Source organism: Lagenorhynchus albirostris, chromosome 13 (assembly GCF_949774975.1).
Source record: "Lagenorhynchus albirostris chromosome 13, mLagAlb1.1, whole genome shotgun sequence".
NCBI lineage: Eukaryota > Metazoa > Chordata > Mammalia > Artiodactyla > Delphinidae > Lagenorhynchus > Lagenorhynchus albirostris.
The window spans coordinates 2,401,548-2,418,416 of NC_083107.1; the positions used below are offsets into that span (position 1 = coordinate 2,401,548).

General features: G+C 50.1%; 1 protein-coding gene across 3 annotated transcripts in view; it reads left to right on the forward strand.

The window, feature by feature from the left end:
* Window positions 1-3,219: 3,219 nt before the first annotated feature.
* Window positions 3,220-16,869, forward strand: part of FHL2 (four and a half LIM domains 2) — a 37,250-nt gene continuing 23,600 nt past the window's right edge. The window contains exon 1 of one of the 3 annotated variants that reach the window (XM_060168523.1): window positions 3,220-3,346. The gene's annotated coding sequence lies outside the window, so the exon portion shown is untranslated. Of the gene's footprint in view, window positions 3,347-13,829; window positions 14,043-14,226; window positions 14,372-16,869 lie in introns of those variants that run through there. The other 2 variants (XM_060168522.1, XM_060168521.1) reach the window with 2 other exon arrangements.

Below are 16,869 nucleotides of genomic sequence, written 5' to 3' on the forward strand. Positions count from 1 at the left end.
TCTTCCCCATCTTAATAGGAATCAGAAGTAGACAAGGGGAGGAGTCCGTGTTAAAATCCAACATCCCCTCCTGAACGTCTGCGCTGCACACCGGCCCATTAAAGGCTCTGAAAAATCCTGCAGTAGAGAAACCTATGAACCTTGTTTAACCTGGGAATGACCCACCTTCTCTGACCTTGGCCTTGCACGCTATCTCGCTGGTGTCCTGTGTGAGGCCCTGTTACACGCTGCCATCGGCAGACCTCATGGGAGATGCCAGCCCACAGGATAACGCTCCCTGACAGGGCACACGAGGTTCTCCATGGCTTGGCCACACCTCCACACCCTCATCCCTGGCTCCACTAATGCTTGACGTGCCACAGGGGCCTCGGTGGCCCATTCATGTCAGCCAACTGGCCACCTGTCAAGGCTCAGATCCAATGACATCCCTTCCAGAAGCCTTCCCAGGACCCTGTCTGCCAGTCAGTTAGTGTTCTCCAGAAATAAATCTCCAGAGATTTATTCTAAAACATTGGCTCATGTGATTTTGGAGACCAAGAAGTCCCAAGCTCTGCAGGGTGAGTCGGCAAGCTAGACCCCCAGGAGAGCCTGTGTTTCAGTTCTAGTCCAAAAGCAGGAAAAATACTGATGTCCCAGCTTGAAGGTCATCATGCAAAAAGAATTCTCTCTTACGCGGGGCAGGGTCAGCCTTTTTTTTTTTTTTTTTTGTGGAACGCAGGCCTCTCACTGCTGTGGCCTCTCCCGTTGCGGAGCACAGGCTCCAGACGCGCAGGCTCAGCGGCCATGGCTCACGGGCCCAGCCGCTCCGCGGCATGTGGGATCTTCCCAGACCGGGGCACGAACCCGTGTCCCCTGGATCGGCAGGCGGACTCTCAACCACTGCGCCACCAGGGAAACCCAGGGTCAGCCTTTTTGTTCTCTGCAGGCCTTCAGTGGCTTGGGTGGGATCTACCCCCGGTAGGGAGGGCAATCTGCTCTATTCTGCAGATTCATATGCTAATCACACCCAAAAACACCCTCACAAAAGTCCCCAGAATAATGTTTAACCAATTATCTGGGTACCCCATGGCCCTGCCAACTTGACACACAAAATTAATCATTAGAGACCCTCAGTTTGGGCTAAGTGCTTTTCTTGCATTCCCATCACTTTCTACACTTGCACTTTTCCGTAATTTTTTTAACCATCTTTGTTTATAAGTGTACAGTTCAGCAGTGTTAAGTATATTCACTGTTGTACAACAGATCTCCAGAACATTTTCTTCTTGCAAAACTGAAACTCTATACTCATTAAACAACTCCCTGCTCCATTCTCTTCTCAGCCCCCAGCACCAACCCTTCTACTTTCTGTCTCTATAAATCTGACTCCTCTAGGTCCCTCATATAAATGGAGTATTTGTCCTTTTGTGACTGACTTATTTCACTCAGCATAATGTCCTCAAGGTTCATCCGTGTTGGATCCTGTGATGAACAGGATTCCCTTCCTTTTTAAGACTGAATAATCTTCCGCCATTTGTATCGACCATATTTCGTTTATCTGCTCCTCCACTGATGACTACTTGGGCTGCTGCCATCTCTTGGCTGTTGTGAATTACTTTGCTATAAACGTGCAAGTGCAAATGTTTCTTTGTGACTCTGCTTTCACCTCTTATGAATATATACCCGGGGGTGGGATACACTTTCTATATCTTAACCCTGACAGATGGTATTGGGATTTCGTCTCTACCAAGCTGGCAACCTCCCTTCCGGTCGTGCTAGACTGTAAGCTCTGGGAGCAATGGCCCGAGCTTTATTCATCGCAGTGGCTTGGTGAGGATGACTCACTCAGCAAACAGCAAGGTCCTGCCTGATAATTTCCTCTTGCACATCCTCTTCAATCCAATTGCTCTCAGAAGGATGTCATCTGAGCTTTTAATATCAAACAGTGCCAAATTCCAGGCACAACTTTTTCATTTCAAAGATTAGAATTCTGGGTGAGTAGGGAAAAAAGATTCTAACTCAAGCCAGGAATAATAGACAAGGGCTATTAAGTTGTGCTCCAAACGAATTATTGAGAAAGAAATGTTACACATGACACTTAGTTTTCTTTAAAAACTTGCTCTAAACGTGACAGCATTGATATTTGATAATACTCTTTCTAGAGTGATAATTTGTGTTTCTTTTTAAGTTACCCTTTTAAACTTTACCTCAAAGGTAATACCAGGAAATTATGCTAATGTCCTTTAATTTTGTCTACAGTTTAAGATATATTGGGTGTCAGACTGCCTTAATTTTAGGATCAGTTTTATTGACTGAAGTGAATGAGTTTAAGTGTCTATAGTGATGATATTAATGTGCATGTTTGTGCCCCTAGAGGCCCATTTGGAATTCTTTTATGTTGGTTCACATTACTGCTTGCCCCCCAGCCTGCCCTGCCCTTTACATTTCATGAGGATTTAATAAACAAGCCATGGGTTCAGGGCCAAAATGGTGAACGTTTTGTAAATGATGAAATGGAACTTGGAAATATTAAAATAAAATCCTTCTATGTACTGGTCCCGCGACATCTTACCTGAGGTTGGTTTAACAAGCAGCGTGTCAGGGCTTCCCTGGTGGGGCAGTGATTGGGAATCCGCCTGCCAGTGCAGGGGACACAGGTTTGATCCCTGGTTCAGGAAGATCCCACATGCCGCGGAGCAATTAAGCCCGCGCACCACAACCACTGAGCCTGCGCTCGAGAGCCCGCGCGCCATATGCAGCATGTCGCTTCCTGAGATACCCAAGCGTATTCATCACCTAAATTTTCTAAATACTCACCTCCTGCCTTCGGCTTTGTAGCGCTGTTAACTTGTCTGAAAGGATCACTCATGTCACTGCTGCTCACCTAAGCCTCTCAGCATTTCTTTCCACCCATGTGGATGCCAGCATCACAGAAACACAAGCCGATACAAGAAGATGTGCATCCCACGCTCCGCCCTCGGGCTCCTGGTGCCAAGAAAGCCTCCTGGTCTTAGTAAGACCATCCAAAGTGCTGGTTTCAGACACCAGCATCAACTCGTAGGGTAATACGTGACATCTCCCAAAGGTGAGCAGTGAGAACAGACTTCAAAAGGCCTTGTCCTCATACACCTGCTGGCAGGTAGTTTACTGCCATTCAGAGCAGTGTCTGCTGAGGACTGGCCTGCCAGGGATGTTCAGCTAAAGCGGTCATGGCCCTGCCCTGGATTCACGCAGACCGACATTCAGCTTAACCCGCTCCTCTCCATCTGTCGAGACCAGCCCTGGACTCTTCAGATGCCAAGAGGAGAAAACCATTCACCCCGCAGTTATTGGGGGTTATTTCCCTTCCTGGGGCAGATGCCTGCTTATCGTGAGTACCGTGGAAGTGGGTAGACAGGCCAGGATGCTAGAAGGTGAAGGATTCACCATAAAGCTACCCGGGGTCTCCTTCCAGCTGATGAGCTGCTTCCACGGGGGGACAGAGCCCTCCTGCTTTCCTGTCCTTGCTGGTCCAGCCTCCCCGCCCCCAAATCACAGACTCTGCTTTCAGCTTCGCCGCGGGTAGAGGGTAGTCCGGGGTCCACCCCCTACCTCCCATCTCCCCTTGGAATGTCCCTTCCCCTGGGCTAACTTGGCCTCGGGCCCCATGGCAGGAACCAGGCAGGAGTCGGCTTGTCCTCCTGGCAGAGCTGCTGGGGAGGCCCCGCGAGCCTCGCTGAGTAACCTGCCCCAGGGAAGAGCGCAGCCCGGGTTCTTCCAGGCGGCTCCAGACTCCAGAGGAGGCCAGAACACACCTGAGACGCTGCAGGGTGGATTTTTTTTTTTTTTTTTTAGGTACGCGGGCCTTTCACTGCCGTGGCCTCTCCCATTGCGGAGCACAGGCTCCAGACGCACAGGCCCAGCAGCCATGGCTCACGGGCCCAGCCGCTCTGCGGCATGTGGGATCTTCCCGGACCGGGGCACGAACCTGTGTCCCCTGTATCGGCAGGCGGACTCCCAACCACTGCGCCACCAGGGAAGCCCTGCAGGGTGGATTTTTTATCCCCGCTCTGCCTCCTCTTTCTCAGACAAAGAGCCTGGATAGGCGTTAAACAATAATATCACAGGATTTACTAGCAGCCTAAGCAGGCGTCTGTAAGAGCCGACCACGGGCCATCCCACCCGGTTAGTCCTGCGCGCAGCCTCATTCACCACTCCATGCAACAGAGAGGTCAAGTTCACCATGAACTTGCGGCTGATCCAAAGTGCCAGGTCTCGGGCCCCCTTCCCCTTCCCTTGGCTGCTATCTTCCTGGGCTTAGTGTCCTGGCCTCACTTGGGATGGCTGGAGCTGAGTGTGAAGCTAAGGGGTAGGGAATTTGGGGGTAACTTCAGCTTCTTCCCCGGAAACCATCCCAACTTCCAGGCATCACTGGTGAACAGTGGCCTCACTTGCCAGCGTCGATGAAGCAGCCGCCTCCAGCTTCCCCAGCGGAAGCTCCCCGTCACCTGCTCTCACCACCTTCCCTCCTTCCTTCCCTCACTTCCATCTGTCTTTCCTGCCAACACTGTCCCTCCGTGCGTCCTTCCCAGGAGGCCTCTGCGGCCCCATCACTATGTCCCAAGGCCTTTCCTGCCACCATCTCCAGCTGTTTTCTGGCCCCATCGGGAGGGGCCCCCCCGGGACGGCGGCCGCCGCGGGCTCCCACCCGCGCTCTGCTCCCCCCGCCCCACCGTGGATGCAGAGCCCACCTCACACCGCCTCTCCTCCTGGGGTTTCGGGGGAAAGGGGAAGCGAGGAATCTGCACAGACCGAGTCTGAATCTCAAGCCGAATCCGGCCTCTGGATCCTGACACCGAATTAATTTTTGGAGACAGAGTTTTGGGTGAAGTAGTAAAAAATAGCTTTATTGCTTTGCCAGGCAAAAGGGGCCACAGCGGGCTAATGCCCTCAAGACTGTGTGTCCCACCCTGGACGGGGTCCTGAGGAGTTTCATAGAAATGGTTCAAAGAGGGCGTGGTCAGCTCGTGGACACTCTTCTGATTGGCTGGTGGTGAGGTCATCGGGAGTCGGCATCAACAACCTTCTGGTTCCAACCGGTCTGGGGTCTCCCGTGCTTGTGAGCAGCAGACAGTGAACTTCTCCCGCCTGGAGGGGGTTTCAGTACCTGCAAAACAGCTCAAGGATATTGTTGTGTGCATCCCTCGAGGGGGAACCAGGACCCTGCCCCAAGGCTGCACTATTGTTTCCTGACTGCTCCTCCCTGGTGTCTGCATCCTCTCCCTTCCCTAATTAGCAACTGTTTGAACCTGCCCTTATGGAACTCAGGGAAGGTCCTGGAGGCTGAATGAAGCCTATTTCCTGTAACGAAGAAATGGGGGACACAGGCTTTCGTGCCCAGGAGCCCACACCTGCTCCGGATCAAATCCACACCCACCTCACCTTTCTCTACAAAACGTTCCGCCACATCAGCTGTCAAACAAACAAACAAAACCATTTGTTGTAACGGTGATAATGAATCGGGGACGTCAAGCTGACATCCGTCGACTCTCCGCCTGATCGGCTCTGCTCCAGCAAACAGACGTGTCCTCTGTGTGCGCCCCATGCCTGTGAGGAAGAGAGATCTTTCCAGAATAAGCCACTTCCCCCTGCAGCCCCAGCTGGCTGTGGAGGGCGTCCGTCTCGTAAGCACAGGCTGTCACTCTGCCAGTGAACGGTGCTGGCCCCAGTCCCAGTCAGGAAGGGCTCTCAGACCACCTGCTGGGCCCCCATGCTCGCCTCTGGCCAGGTGTGGCTGGCCACGGCCAAGGGAAGTACCAGTTTATCACTCTGGTCCACCTTTGGGAATGTTTATACATCAGTAAGATGAGCCGCATGACAGGCCCGTGAATCGGAGACTAGGAACTGAGGCAAGAAGGCCATTACGTATGATTATAACAAAAGCAACGAAAAGCAAAGGTTAAAGTCAAAGAAACAGATCCAACCCGGAGCCCATTTAGCTCTTCCCTGTTACAGTGAATGAAGAAAATACAGCGGTTTTCTTTCTGAGTGATTCTGCCTGAAAAAAAAAGTCTGCTGGATGGAGGTGAACAGTGTGCTCCTCTCTGGGCTGTGTCCCTGGCCGGCCCGTCAAAGGCGCTCCTCGAGGGTTGGGGCCCCTCTTCAAAGCTCCAGCAGAGTCGTTGCTGGTAAATAGGCCACTGATTTCAAGAAGACGCTCCCACATACGGTCTGCAACCCAGGCTGCTACAGTTATGGAGGAGGGAACCTGGCTGATTTCTGTGGGAGCGAGAATTTGTTTGGTATGTTCCCATTTGTATAGATGGAGTTTGCTGAAAGCGTTTAAGAGGAAATCAAAATGCCCCAAGTGTTATTTAAAGACACGAATAAGGCCAGTAGGGGGTGTGGGCAGAAGCAGGTCAGGAGGAACCGCCCTCCGTCACTGGGGAAGAGCCGGAGGACCATCCCCAGAGCGGCCCGCTGACCCCTGTAGCCTCCTTTTCAGCGTCCATACCTGCAGATGCTACACCCCCGGGCTTCCTCCAGGTAATGCAGGAAGCGTGATTACAAGTCCTTGTGTGGCCATCTGGAAGGGCAGGCCCTTCTGCTTTGCTTAATTCAAGTTGTCTGCAAGTTGCATCTCAGCGCAGAGCTCTGATAACTGAGCTGCCCAGAGGGACCACGGGCCTGATTTGTTTGCTGCAAAGAGGCCCATGTGAGCCTGTGTATGGAGGCCCTATTATTTTGGGCGTTTTCAGGAAAGCTGATGTGAATTCAGCAAATATTGAAATATAGAAACAAACGTCCCAATCCTGGCCCATCGGAAGCTCACACTCTCTCCTCTGTTGTTCTAAACGAACGAAAGACGAGGCAGTGTGGAATGATGAAAACGAGGCTACCGGTGGCACCCCAGACAGCCTCCCTAGGCCAGATGCTTTATCTGGGTTATACAGGGTACACTGGAGTTTGCCGGGCAGAGCGGAGCGAGGAGAGGAGTTGCAGCAGGTCACAGGATGAAAGGCATCTTCCTCCCAGGCTGCAGGGGGACCTGTGGGCGGGGCCTCGAGACCTGCTCGCCAAGGTTCTCAGTCCCCACGCTCCTGACCCGATAACTTTCCAAACACGTTCTTAGAAAAAGGAAACCTCTCAAGCGTTTCCTTCAACAGATTTTAGCAAGTCCTGGGGACTCAAGGGACCAATATCAATGTAGGGAAATAGACACGCCACAGAAAAAGGGTGGGAGAGAGAGCTGAGTCCACAGAAGGTCAACAAGGTCGGGGAGCCCGGTTATGGTGAGGCCATAAAAATAGAATTGCAAACTGCTGAAAAGAAGGGGAAAGAAAGAAAAGAGAGAAGGAAGAAGGAAAGGGAGGGAGGGAGGGAGGGAGGGAGGGGGTAGGGGGAGGGGGAAGGCAGGAGGGAGGGGAGGGGAAAGCACCTGAATGCCAGGACGGCTAGATGAATGTTTTGGACATCCGGCGGTTAACTTGCCCCTGGTCCATCCCTGCAGGAGGCGCATGAATAATCTGGTGCAGTTACAGAGTAATTGCTCAGCATCTAACTGTGCAGAAGTTTCCAAAAAATATTTGTGCAGTGAGGATGGCCCAGAGTTTTAAGAGATGTTTTGAGGTACAAAGAGTACTGCCAGGAGAGGCTGAAGGTCAGACGTTTTAGAAAATCTTTTCCTGGTTTTTGAAGTCCACTGTTGCAATGATGTAGGAAGAAGCTTGACCGTTCCAGGAAGCTCTGCCAGGACTCTCGGGTCCAGTGTCAAAGCACTTTCTGAAATAGGTGGAGGATAGTCCTTAACTTGTTTTTTAGAGGAACGTAAATCAATTTAAACTACGGTTCTTCATCACACGCGAATCCACACGATGGTGAAGAAACATCCACAGGAGACATTCCAGAAATCTTTCAATTATTGATTAGCCATAACGGTGAGCTGAATAAAAACTAGATACTTAACCCTTTATGGTAAGAAGTGAGGTGGTACATCCTTTGTCTCACAGGTCAGGTTGAGGTCTGTTACCTGCGGCCACGCTGCTCCACCAGAGGTCCTGGCGCCCAGGCTCTTCCTGGCTAGACCACCAGGTTTTCTGTTAATGACCCTGATTTAGGGGCAAATAGTACAAAAGGATTTTGGTGACCAGGAAGAGAGATGTTGGGATTTTAAAGTTATAGTGTTCACTCATAAAGTTACTTCACAAAGAGTAACTGCGATTTCAGTGTGGTTGAAAATCAACATTCTGAGAAATAAGTGAGGCATGAAGAGCTCCCTTATCAAGGATGCCAGGAAGGACCGTCAGAGGACCCAAACATGGTTCCTTTAAAACAGGATTTTGCCAGGTTTGCACAGACCTGGGACATTTACGTGTTCTTTAAATGGATTTTGGACAGGGGAAAAAAAACACAAAAAACTGCTGGCAAACAGAGAAGTGAATTGCCTGCTACAGAACAGGACTGGAATCAGAGACCAAACGATCCCAGAGAAAAAGCAAGAGGCAGAGTTTTTCTGGGCCCACAGTAGAAATAGTTTCCTCTGAAACAGCACAGCGTTTCCTGATCCGAAACAGACCCAAAGGAGCTGCGGCGGGAACGGCTGCCTTTCATTGGACGTTAAGCCACCGGACAGAACCGTTCCTACTGACTTAGCAAAGGCGCCCTGGAAACTTGTGTCAGATGCTCAAATATGCAGGAACCAACGACGGCAAAGTCCGGGAGCCCGGAGCTGCTCCTGGATTTGACTCCAACTCAGATGTGTTTGGAGGCTTTACACACGACCGTTTGCACCCAATAAGTCAAGGTTTATGGAAAGGAGCAGGAAGAAACGGGATGTGGAAACTCTGCATCTTGACGAGGAACCAGGCATCTTCCCTCCAAACCAGAGCGTGAGGGGCAGGGGCAGGGGCTGGGGCAGGGTTTGTCTTTGGTGAGGGCTGAGCTTTTCCTGAACGTCGACCAGGCACAGGAACAACACTTGGGTCCTTCACGAGAGAGCGATCGAGCCACTGTAAGGAGACCAAGTTCTTTCCGTTTGCTCCGTGAGCACCCACACAGGGCCTCATGCACTTTCAGGAAAAGGGAGTGCAGGTATCCTGAGCCCCCTCCCCTCCCCTCCCCTCCCCTCCCCTCCCGGGAGCCCCGCCAGCCTTGTGATCCGAGACATTCACTCCCTCCCCAATCACGAGGCAATTACGGATGATTACCTCTGAATCAGGGTCAAATCATCCGCCGGCTTCCTGCCCAGGGCTGGAGTGGGCGGAACGACTGCCTGTGAGAAATGCTCTCTGCAATGGGAGAAAAGTGTCCTGAAGATCTCCGCTGGGATGGCGGGTTAGGATAGCCAGCCCTCTCCTCCCGGCGGCGGCGAGGGCGCGGGTACCCGTGGGTGTCCGTCACGGGGGTCTGCAGCAAGCCCACGCTCCGGGCAGCTGGCCCTCCTCTCAGGGCCGGGAAGAAAGTTCCGTTTCAGCGTTTGCAGCACCGAGAGGCGTCTGGAACTTCTTGCCCTGTAAGGTTTCTACCTTGTGGCTCCCTCACGACAAGTGTCCGACAGCCTGAGTGGTACTTGCAGTTGGATCTGAGTCCCTGGGCCTGCTCTGTGATTAGTCTACCCCCGTTCCCGCCCCCATAGAAGTTTCTGGTAAATTACTGAGTCCAGAGAGGGAGTCCCTGGCGGGTATTTCACCTCAAAGCACTTATCAGTCATCAGCATTACCTGGAGCGCTTTGTTCAGACACGGAGCCGGCCTGAGAACGTTTGCTTCTGCCACGTTTCCGGTGGTCCTAATGCGTCTGGTTCCAGGTCACTTGGAGAAACGCTGGCCTACCGCACAAAGCTTTCCCTTTCTCTCCCGTTCTCCCCGAACCTCTCCCCGAACCCCCAACAGGAGGGGAAGGAGCCATTAGGGCGGTGTTGGCTGGTGCAGGAACATTAGGAGAACTGAAATAAACTAGAGGAACTTGGATAACCCGTCAATATTGCCACTGGATCCCTCTCCCAGGAAATACAATTTCTTAATTTTTCTTCTTCTATGAACTAGACTTGTATCTGTAGCAGAGAATTTTTCCCTCAAAAAGACAATCATTTATCTTTAGAACAGGATCTAAACTGTAATCCTTCCTGATGAGAATTCTGTCTCCTGCTTTTTCTTTTGTTGAGATCTAATTGACTTACAACATTATATTACTTTCTGATGTGCAGCGTGATTTGAGATTTGTATATATTGTGAAATGATGAGCACAGTAAGTTTAGTTAACATCCATCACCTCAAATTTTTTCTTGTAAACAGAACTTTTAAGATCTGCTCTGTTACAACGTTCAACTATACCGTACAGTATTATTAACTAGTCACCACGCTGTACATTAGATCCCCAGGACTTATTTATCTATAACTGAAAAAAAAGTTTGTACTGTTTAATCACCTTCACATTTCCTTCTTATTCATATGCATCTCTCCTTTACCCACAGAATAAAAGCTAATACTTACTGAGGGCCTACTAGGTACCAAGTGTGTAATAGTGGTAAGCAGTGTATATGCAGCGTGTCAAAGGATCTTCCCAACAATTTTGCAAATGATATGTCATTGGCCCATTTTACATATGAGCAAACTGAGGGTTAGGGAGGTTTTGTGGCTGCCCAGGGCCACAGAGCTAGTCACAGGTAGGACAAGGATTCAAATCTGGGCCTGATTCCAGAGATCAGCTATATTGCTACAGATAGTTATATTTTCTCTAGTATTCCATCTGCTATACTATAAAATAATCAATTACAAAATGAGAGACATCACGTATGAAACAATTCTTCTGTGACCCAACCATTCATTCAAATCCTGTATTTAATAAGCACATACTCTGTGCCATGCCCTATAGTTAGGTCCTGAGAATACAGTTGGCCTTCTATATCAGTGGGTTCTGCATCTGAAAATTCAAACAACCTCAGATGGAAAATATTAAAAAAGAAAAAACATTTCCAGAAAGTTCCCAAAAGCGAAACTTGAACTTGCCAGACTCGCAGTTAGTTACATAGCATTTACAACTGTTTACATAGTTTATGTATTATAAGTAATCTAGAGATGATTTAAAGTATACAGGAGGTAATATGCAAATACCACTCCATTTTATGTAAGGGACTTGAACATCCTTGGATTTTGGTATCCTCAGGGGTCCTGGAACCAATACACCTCGGATACAAAGAGACAACTGTACAATGATGTACAAGATAGAACTTTACACAATATATTTTCCCAGAATGTCTAGTGAACTATTTTTTTAGTAGTTTGTCCTTTGGTTAAAATTGTTCAGAAAAGTACCTATGTCGTTAAGCTCAGAACGCATTCCGCCTTCCTCTGTTTGTTTTCTAGCAAACCACTTTTGACTTTCTAAAAACTCAGTTTAACAAATTTGTTTCCTATTTTTCTTAAAGAAGGAGCATGTGTTGCTTTAACTTTTAAAATACTTTTATTTTTGAAGGGACAATACATACGTATAGCTCAAAATTTCAAAAAAGACAAAGGATTTACAGTAAAAAACAGTCTTCCTTGTACTCCTGACCCCCAGCCACCCAGAACTCCCCAGTGGCAACCACTATTACATGTATATATTGTCTTCCCTCTTCCCTTCCTTATTAACACAAATGGTTGGTTACTGTTGCCAAATTAATAAATATACTTATCTCGTTCTTTTTAACAGCATATAGAACAGCTGTTCTTTTTAACAGCTGCATATAGAAATAATTATAAAATGTACCATGTGATATTTAATTAGGCCCAGTTGATGAACATATAACATGGTCCAATATTTTTCTATTACAAACAATTCTACGATGACTACTCCTGTATGTATATGAATTTACGCATGAGCAAGTCTACCTGTAAGTTAATTTCCTTTAAGGGGAAATGCCGGGTTAAGGGCAAATGATATGTGCATTTGTAGTTAAAATTCTTTTCATTACTGAATATTTCAAGCATTCAGTAAAGAGAGAGACCAGTATCATGAACTTCTACCACCTTCCAACGATTACCATTAATCTATGGCTGATACTATTTCATATATATATACCCTTCAGCCCAAATTATTTTGAAACAACCCCAGACATAATGTTTTTTGTTTTTTTGCGGTACGCTGGCCTCTCACTGCTGTGGCATCTCCCACCGCAGAGCACAAGCTCCGGATGCGCAGGCTCAGCGGCCATGGCTCACGGGCCCAGCCGCTCCGCGGCACGTGGGATCTTCCCGGACCGGGGCACGAACCCATGTCCCCTGCGTCGGCAGGCGGACACTCAACCACTGCGCCTCCAGGGAAGCCCCAGACATTATGTTTTTTCATTGGCAAACATTTTGGTATTATTTCTGAAAAGTAAGGGCTTTAAAAATATGTGTGTGTGTGTGTGTGTATAATTTCATTATCATACCTAAAATAAATTAATATTATTTATTAATGTCACCATTTGTTAGTGTTACATTTCCCAAGATTGTCTCATGAAAACTTATTTTTCCAATAGTTTGTTGTTTGATTCAGAATCTAAGTAAGATCCGTCCATTCATTGCAGTCGGTTAAGGCTTTTTTTAATCTATTAGTTTCCTCCTCCATCTCTCTCCTTTCTTTCTTTCTTTTTTTTTCTCTGAGTGACATTACTGTAGAAACAGAGTGAATTTGCTTCCAGAGTCTCGATTTTGCTGATTACATCCCCATAGGGTCATTTAATATGTTCCGCTATCCTTTAGGTCAAAGGAAATATACAAAATTAAACTGTAGAATTTCTTAAAATAATAAGAAAACACAACATATAGGAGTCTGTGTGACATAACTAAAGTAGTTATTAGAAGAAAATTTATAGAACCAAATAACTATCGATTAAAAAATTAAAATAAATGAATTAAACATTCAACTCAGAAAGCTAAAATAAAAAGTAAAATAAAATCAAGTAAGCCAAAAGAGAGCGAAAAGAAGATAAATGCAGAAATTAAGCTTTCATTATTTTTTTCAACTTGTTTTTACAAACTGAAAGTTTAGGCTCATCATTTGAGAACTAGATCATTTTGTAATTTGCAACTAAATAGACAACATACCTAGGTAACTGTCAGAGGGAAAGGCTTTTCTACAGTTTGCCCTGGATTTCAAGATAGTGCCTGCTTTGACTGTCAGTGGGAAATCGGGTCCGGAGCCCACACTTCCGTTCTTGGTGAGAAGCTGCAAGGTTCAGGCAGGAAGCGGGCGACGCAAAGTTCTGGGGGCTCAGGTCTGGGGCGAGTCTCAGCCCCTAGTGGCCCTGGAGTCACTGACGGGACTAGGGGCACCTCCTCTCCTGTGAGATACCAGGGCTTGGCCTTGACACACTCCAGGTCAGACGGCAGCTGCCGTAATTACTGCTCAGCAGGCCTTGAGCAAAGGTCTGTGAGCTGAAATTGCTTCACCATAAAACGGGGGTATTATTAACCCTTAACTTTTAAGGGGCGAGAATCCAATGAGATGCCCGGTGGAGCTAGATGGTAGGTGGTGGCTAATAGTAGGTGTTAGCTAATAGGATGTAGGTGTTCGCTAATAGGATGTAGGTGGTAGCTAATAGGATGGCGCTCAGGTTCTGTGATTCCGTGATGGAGGCCCATATGGGGAGCCGCTAAAACATCACGGGACACAGAGCATCAAAGAAGGGAAAGCAATCAGATAGCTTCCCTTCTCTGAGGCCCACCGATGCTAAACGCGACACGCCTGCCCGCGGTCCTTCTGCCCACCTTGCGCCCGGGCTGCACGCGGAGGACGTTTCCATCCCGGCCGCCGTGAGCTCTCCGCCTCTGACCCCCCCAGGCCGGGCTCGGGGGCCTGGGCTCTGGTGTGGGAGGCGCTTTCGCCTCCTCTGCTAGGTCTTCCTGGCCCGGAGGGGGCCACAGAACGTCCGAGGAGCCCTCGGCCTGGAGTGTGGGCGAGTGGTCCTTCCCCTCCCCTCCCCAGCGGGACAAAGACCCGGCCTTCCCCATTCTTCCTGCCATCGGCAGGCTCACTTGGTGGCAGAGGGGCCGCGGGGGCCGCGGAGAGACGCCCCCCTCCGCAACCCCCGTCCTCGGTGCGCCTCCCACTCCTCCGGACCCGGTAAGTGGCCGCCCCTCCGCCGCGCTCCCCCGCACCTCCCCGGCCGGGCCGCCGCGCGCTCGGGACCCGGCGGGAGTCCCGGAGCCGGCGCCCGCGACGCCGCAGGACGGAGGAAACGCCCGCGGCAAACAAAGGGCCGGGGTCCCCAGCGCCGCCCCGGAGCCCAGGGGCGCTCGCCCGCCCGGCAGCGCCGCCCGCGCCGCCCAGCGAGCGTCTCCTTATTTGGTCAAATGACACGCGGGGTTCTCCGGGCGGGGCGGGGCGCGCCTCTCCCCGGGCCCAGCCGCCCGGACCTCCGCTGCCGTCCGCCGTCCGCGAGAAGCCGCGCGGTGAGTGCGCTCCAGCCGGGCTAGGGCCAGGGGGCCGGCAGTGGGGGACGGGGGACAGGGGGGCCGGGGGCGGAGGAAGACCTTGGGACGGGGGAGCCTGGGCGGAGGGGGACCCCGGGGCAGGGGAACCGGGGGCGGTGGGGACATCTGGGGAGGGGGTGCTGGGCAGTGGGGGGACATGGGGACAGGAGAGCTGGGCCACGGGGACACCCCGGGGGTACCTTGGGTGGGAGGGACCCCGCCCCAAAATTGAACTACTGAACCACCAGGGTTAAAAAAAAAAGGGCTTGTTTTAGACGAACACAGTAGTAATCTTAAACTGTACTTGTGTGATACCTTAACATAACCTAAAATTGCAGGAAGAGAGTGTTAAATGCTTTATTGACAAATGAAGAGAGTTCTCTTTACTTTCGGATGCCCATTTGGGTTTCCGTTCCCACTAGTCTAACCAGGTTAAATGAGCTGCACTAGGGCACTTAAATCACAGCTGGGGCTCATAGCCGGGAGAGCTGTGCTCAGAACCAGTGCCAAATACTTCCCACCCCTTTGGCGCTAACCCCTGCTTGTGTGTGTTTTGTAATAATACGTTAGAGGGAGAGGCCTTGGTATCCTGAAGGTGATTTCGACTAAAAAACATTTGGGGCAAGTCTGAGAAGTACAGGGATTCCTAGGCTGCCTGTTAAATTCCTATAAAAGCAAACAGTGAAGAACGTTTTATTGTGCATCTATATGAATTTTTTCACAGTGTCTTTCATCCTGAATTTTTAAGGCTTATCAGTTAATGTATAGAAGGGGGTTCAGTGTTTGTTAGCCCGGCATGCCTCAGTGCTTCTGCACAGCTACATGTTCAGAGGGCCGTGTTGGCTTACCACAGGCCGGGCAGTGCCAGGTACCGTGGGGTAGGCTCAGGTACAAACGTGCCACGAGGCAGGTGTGGCAGGTAGCCCGTGTGCTTGGGCTGGAGCTAGGCTGCCTGAGCTTACGTTCCCGTCCATCAGCCCTGAGCGGTGCAGTCTTGGCCAAGTCACCTAATCTCATGGTGCCTCAGTTTCAACAGCTGGAAAACACGGATAAGAGAGTGGCTTGCTTTGCAGGGTTGACGTGTACATCAGAAGCAGTGTATACAAATTGGATATTACCCTCGTCTTTACAGATACACTGCAGTACAGAGAGATCAAGGTAACTTTTCTCAAGGTTTTCCAGCCTAGAAATGGGGACCCTGAGAGCTGACCCCAGGCAGCTCTTAACTTGAGAGCCTGAGTTCTAACCACTGAGCTATGGCGGATGCACCCCAACACTTCAGTGAGGGCTTAGTCTGCATACTTTCCCCCAAGGTTGTTGTTAAACCACTTCCAGGACTGAAAAGACTCTAAATTGTAGACAAAAGGGCCCACCCAGCAGGATATTGAAAAGAATCATCCTGGGTTCAGGAGGTCTGGGTTCTCTTCCTGTCCAGCCCTGGGCGGGTTCCCCAGCCTCTGGGGCTCAGGCTGCCTCCTTATCAGCAGGGGGCTGGAGTAGGCAGGTAACTTACCTAAGCTGCTCTGACTCAGCGCCGGGAGATACCCAGTTCTGTGAGCTCCCATGAGCAGAAAGAGACACTGGATACTTCCTAGGTGGTTTTCTCAGGACAGCTTTATCAGAGCCACCTGGGTCCCGTGGACTTACACTGAGCAGTCACTTCCTGAAGATGGCCCCTCGAACGGAACGCACAAGCCCTTCTCTAGTGACTGAGAGCCCAGTCTTCCGGAGTCCAGGCTGGCATTGTGACTTGTCCTGACTGGTGGATTTCGGCGTTAGCTCTTGTGGTGGTTAATTTTGTGTCGACCTGACTGGGCCACCAGGCGCCGAGACACAGATGTTATTTCTGGGTGTGTCTGTGAGGTTGTTTCTCCGTGTGGTTCACATTTTAATCTGCAGCCTGGGTGCTCTTCCCAAGTGGGTGGCCTCATCCAATCAGCTGGAGACCTGAACAGCATAAAAGGCTGAGCTGGAGCGGACTCCCCCTGCCCTGCTGTGGAGCTGGGACTCCGTCCTCTCCAGGCTCTGGTCTCAGACTGAAGCATCAGCTCATCCTGGGTCTTGAGCCTGACGGCTTTTGAGCTAGAACTTAAACCTCTGGTGCCCTGCTTCTCAGGCCTTCAGACTCAGACCAGAACCACCCAGTAGCTCTGCTGGATCTCCAGCTCGCTAGCTGCTTGCGACTTCCAGCCTCCATAATGATATAAGCCAATTCCTAATATCAATAATAAACCTCTTCATATTATATATATATATTTCCCCTTGGTTCTGTTTGTCTGGAGAACCCTGACTACCACCGTTCCCCAGTAACTTTGCTTCCCAGTTCTGCCCACCAGCTCTCAGTCTTGTTTTTATTGAGGTTCCATCACCCCTTTCCTGCTGGTGGTCCTCACTTTCCTTTCGCTGTAAAATGTGCTTGCCCACCCTCCTGGGTCTCTGATGAGAGGTTCAGGGCGGCCTCCGGTCTGTCCATCTTT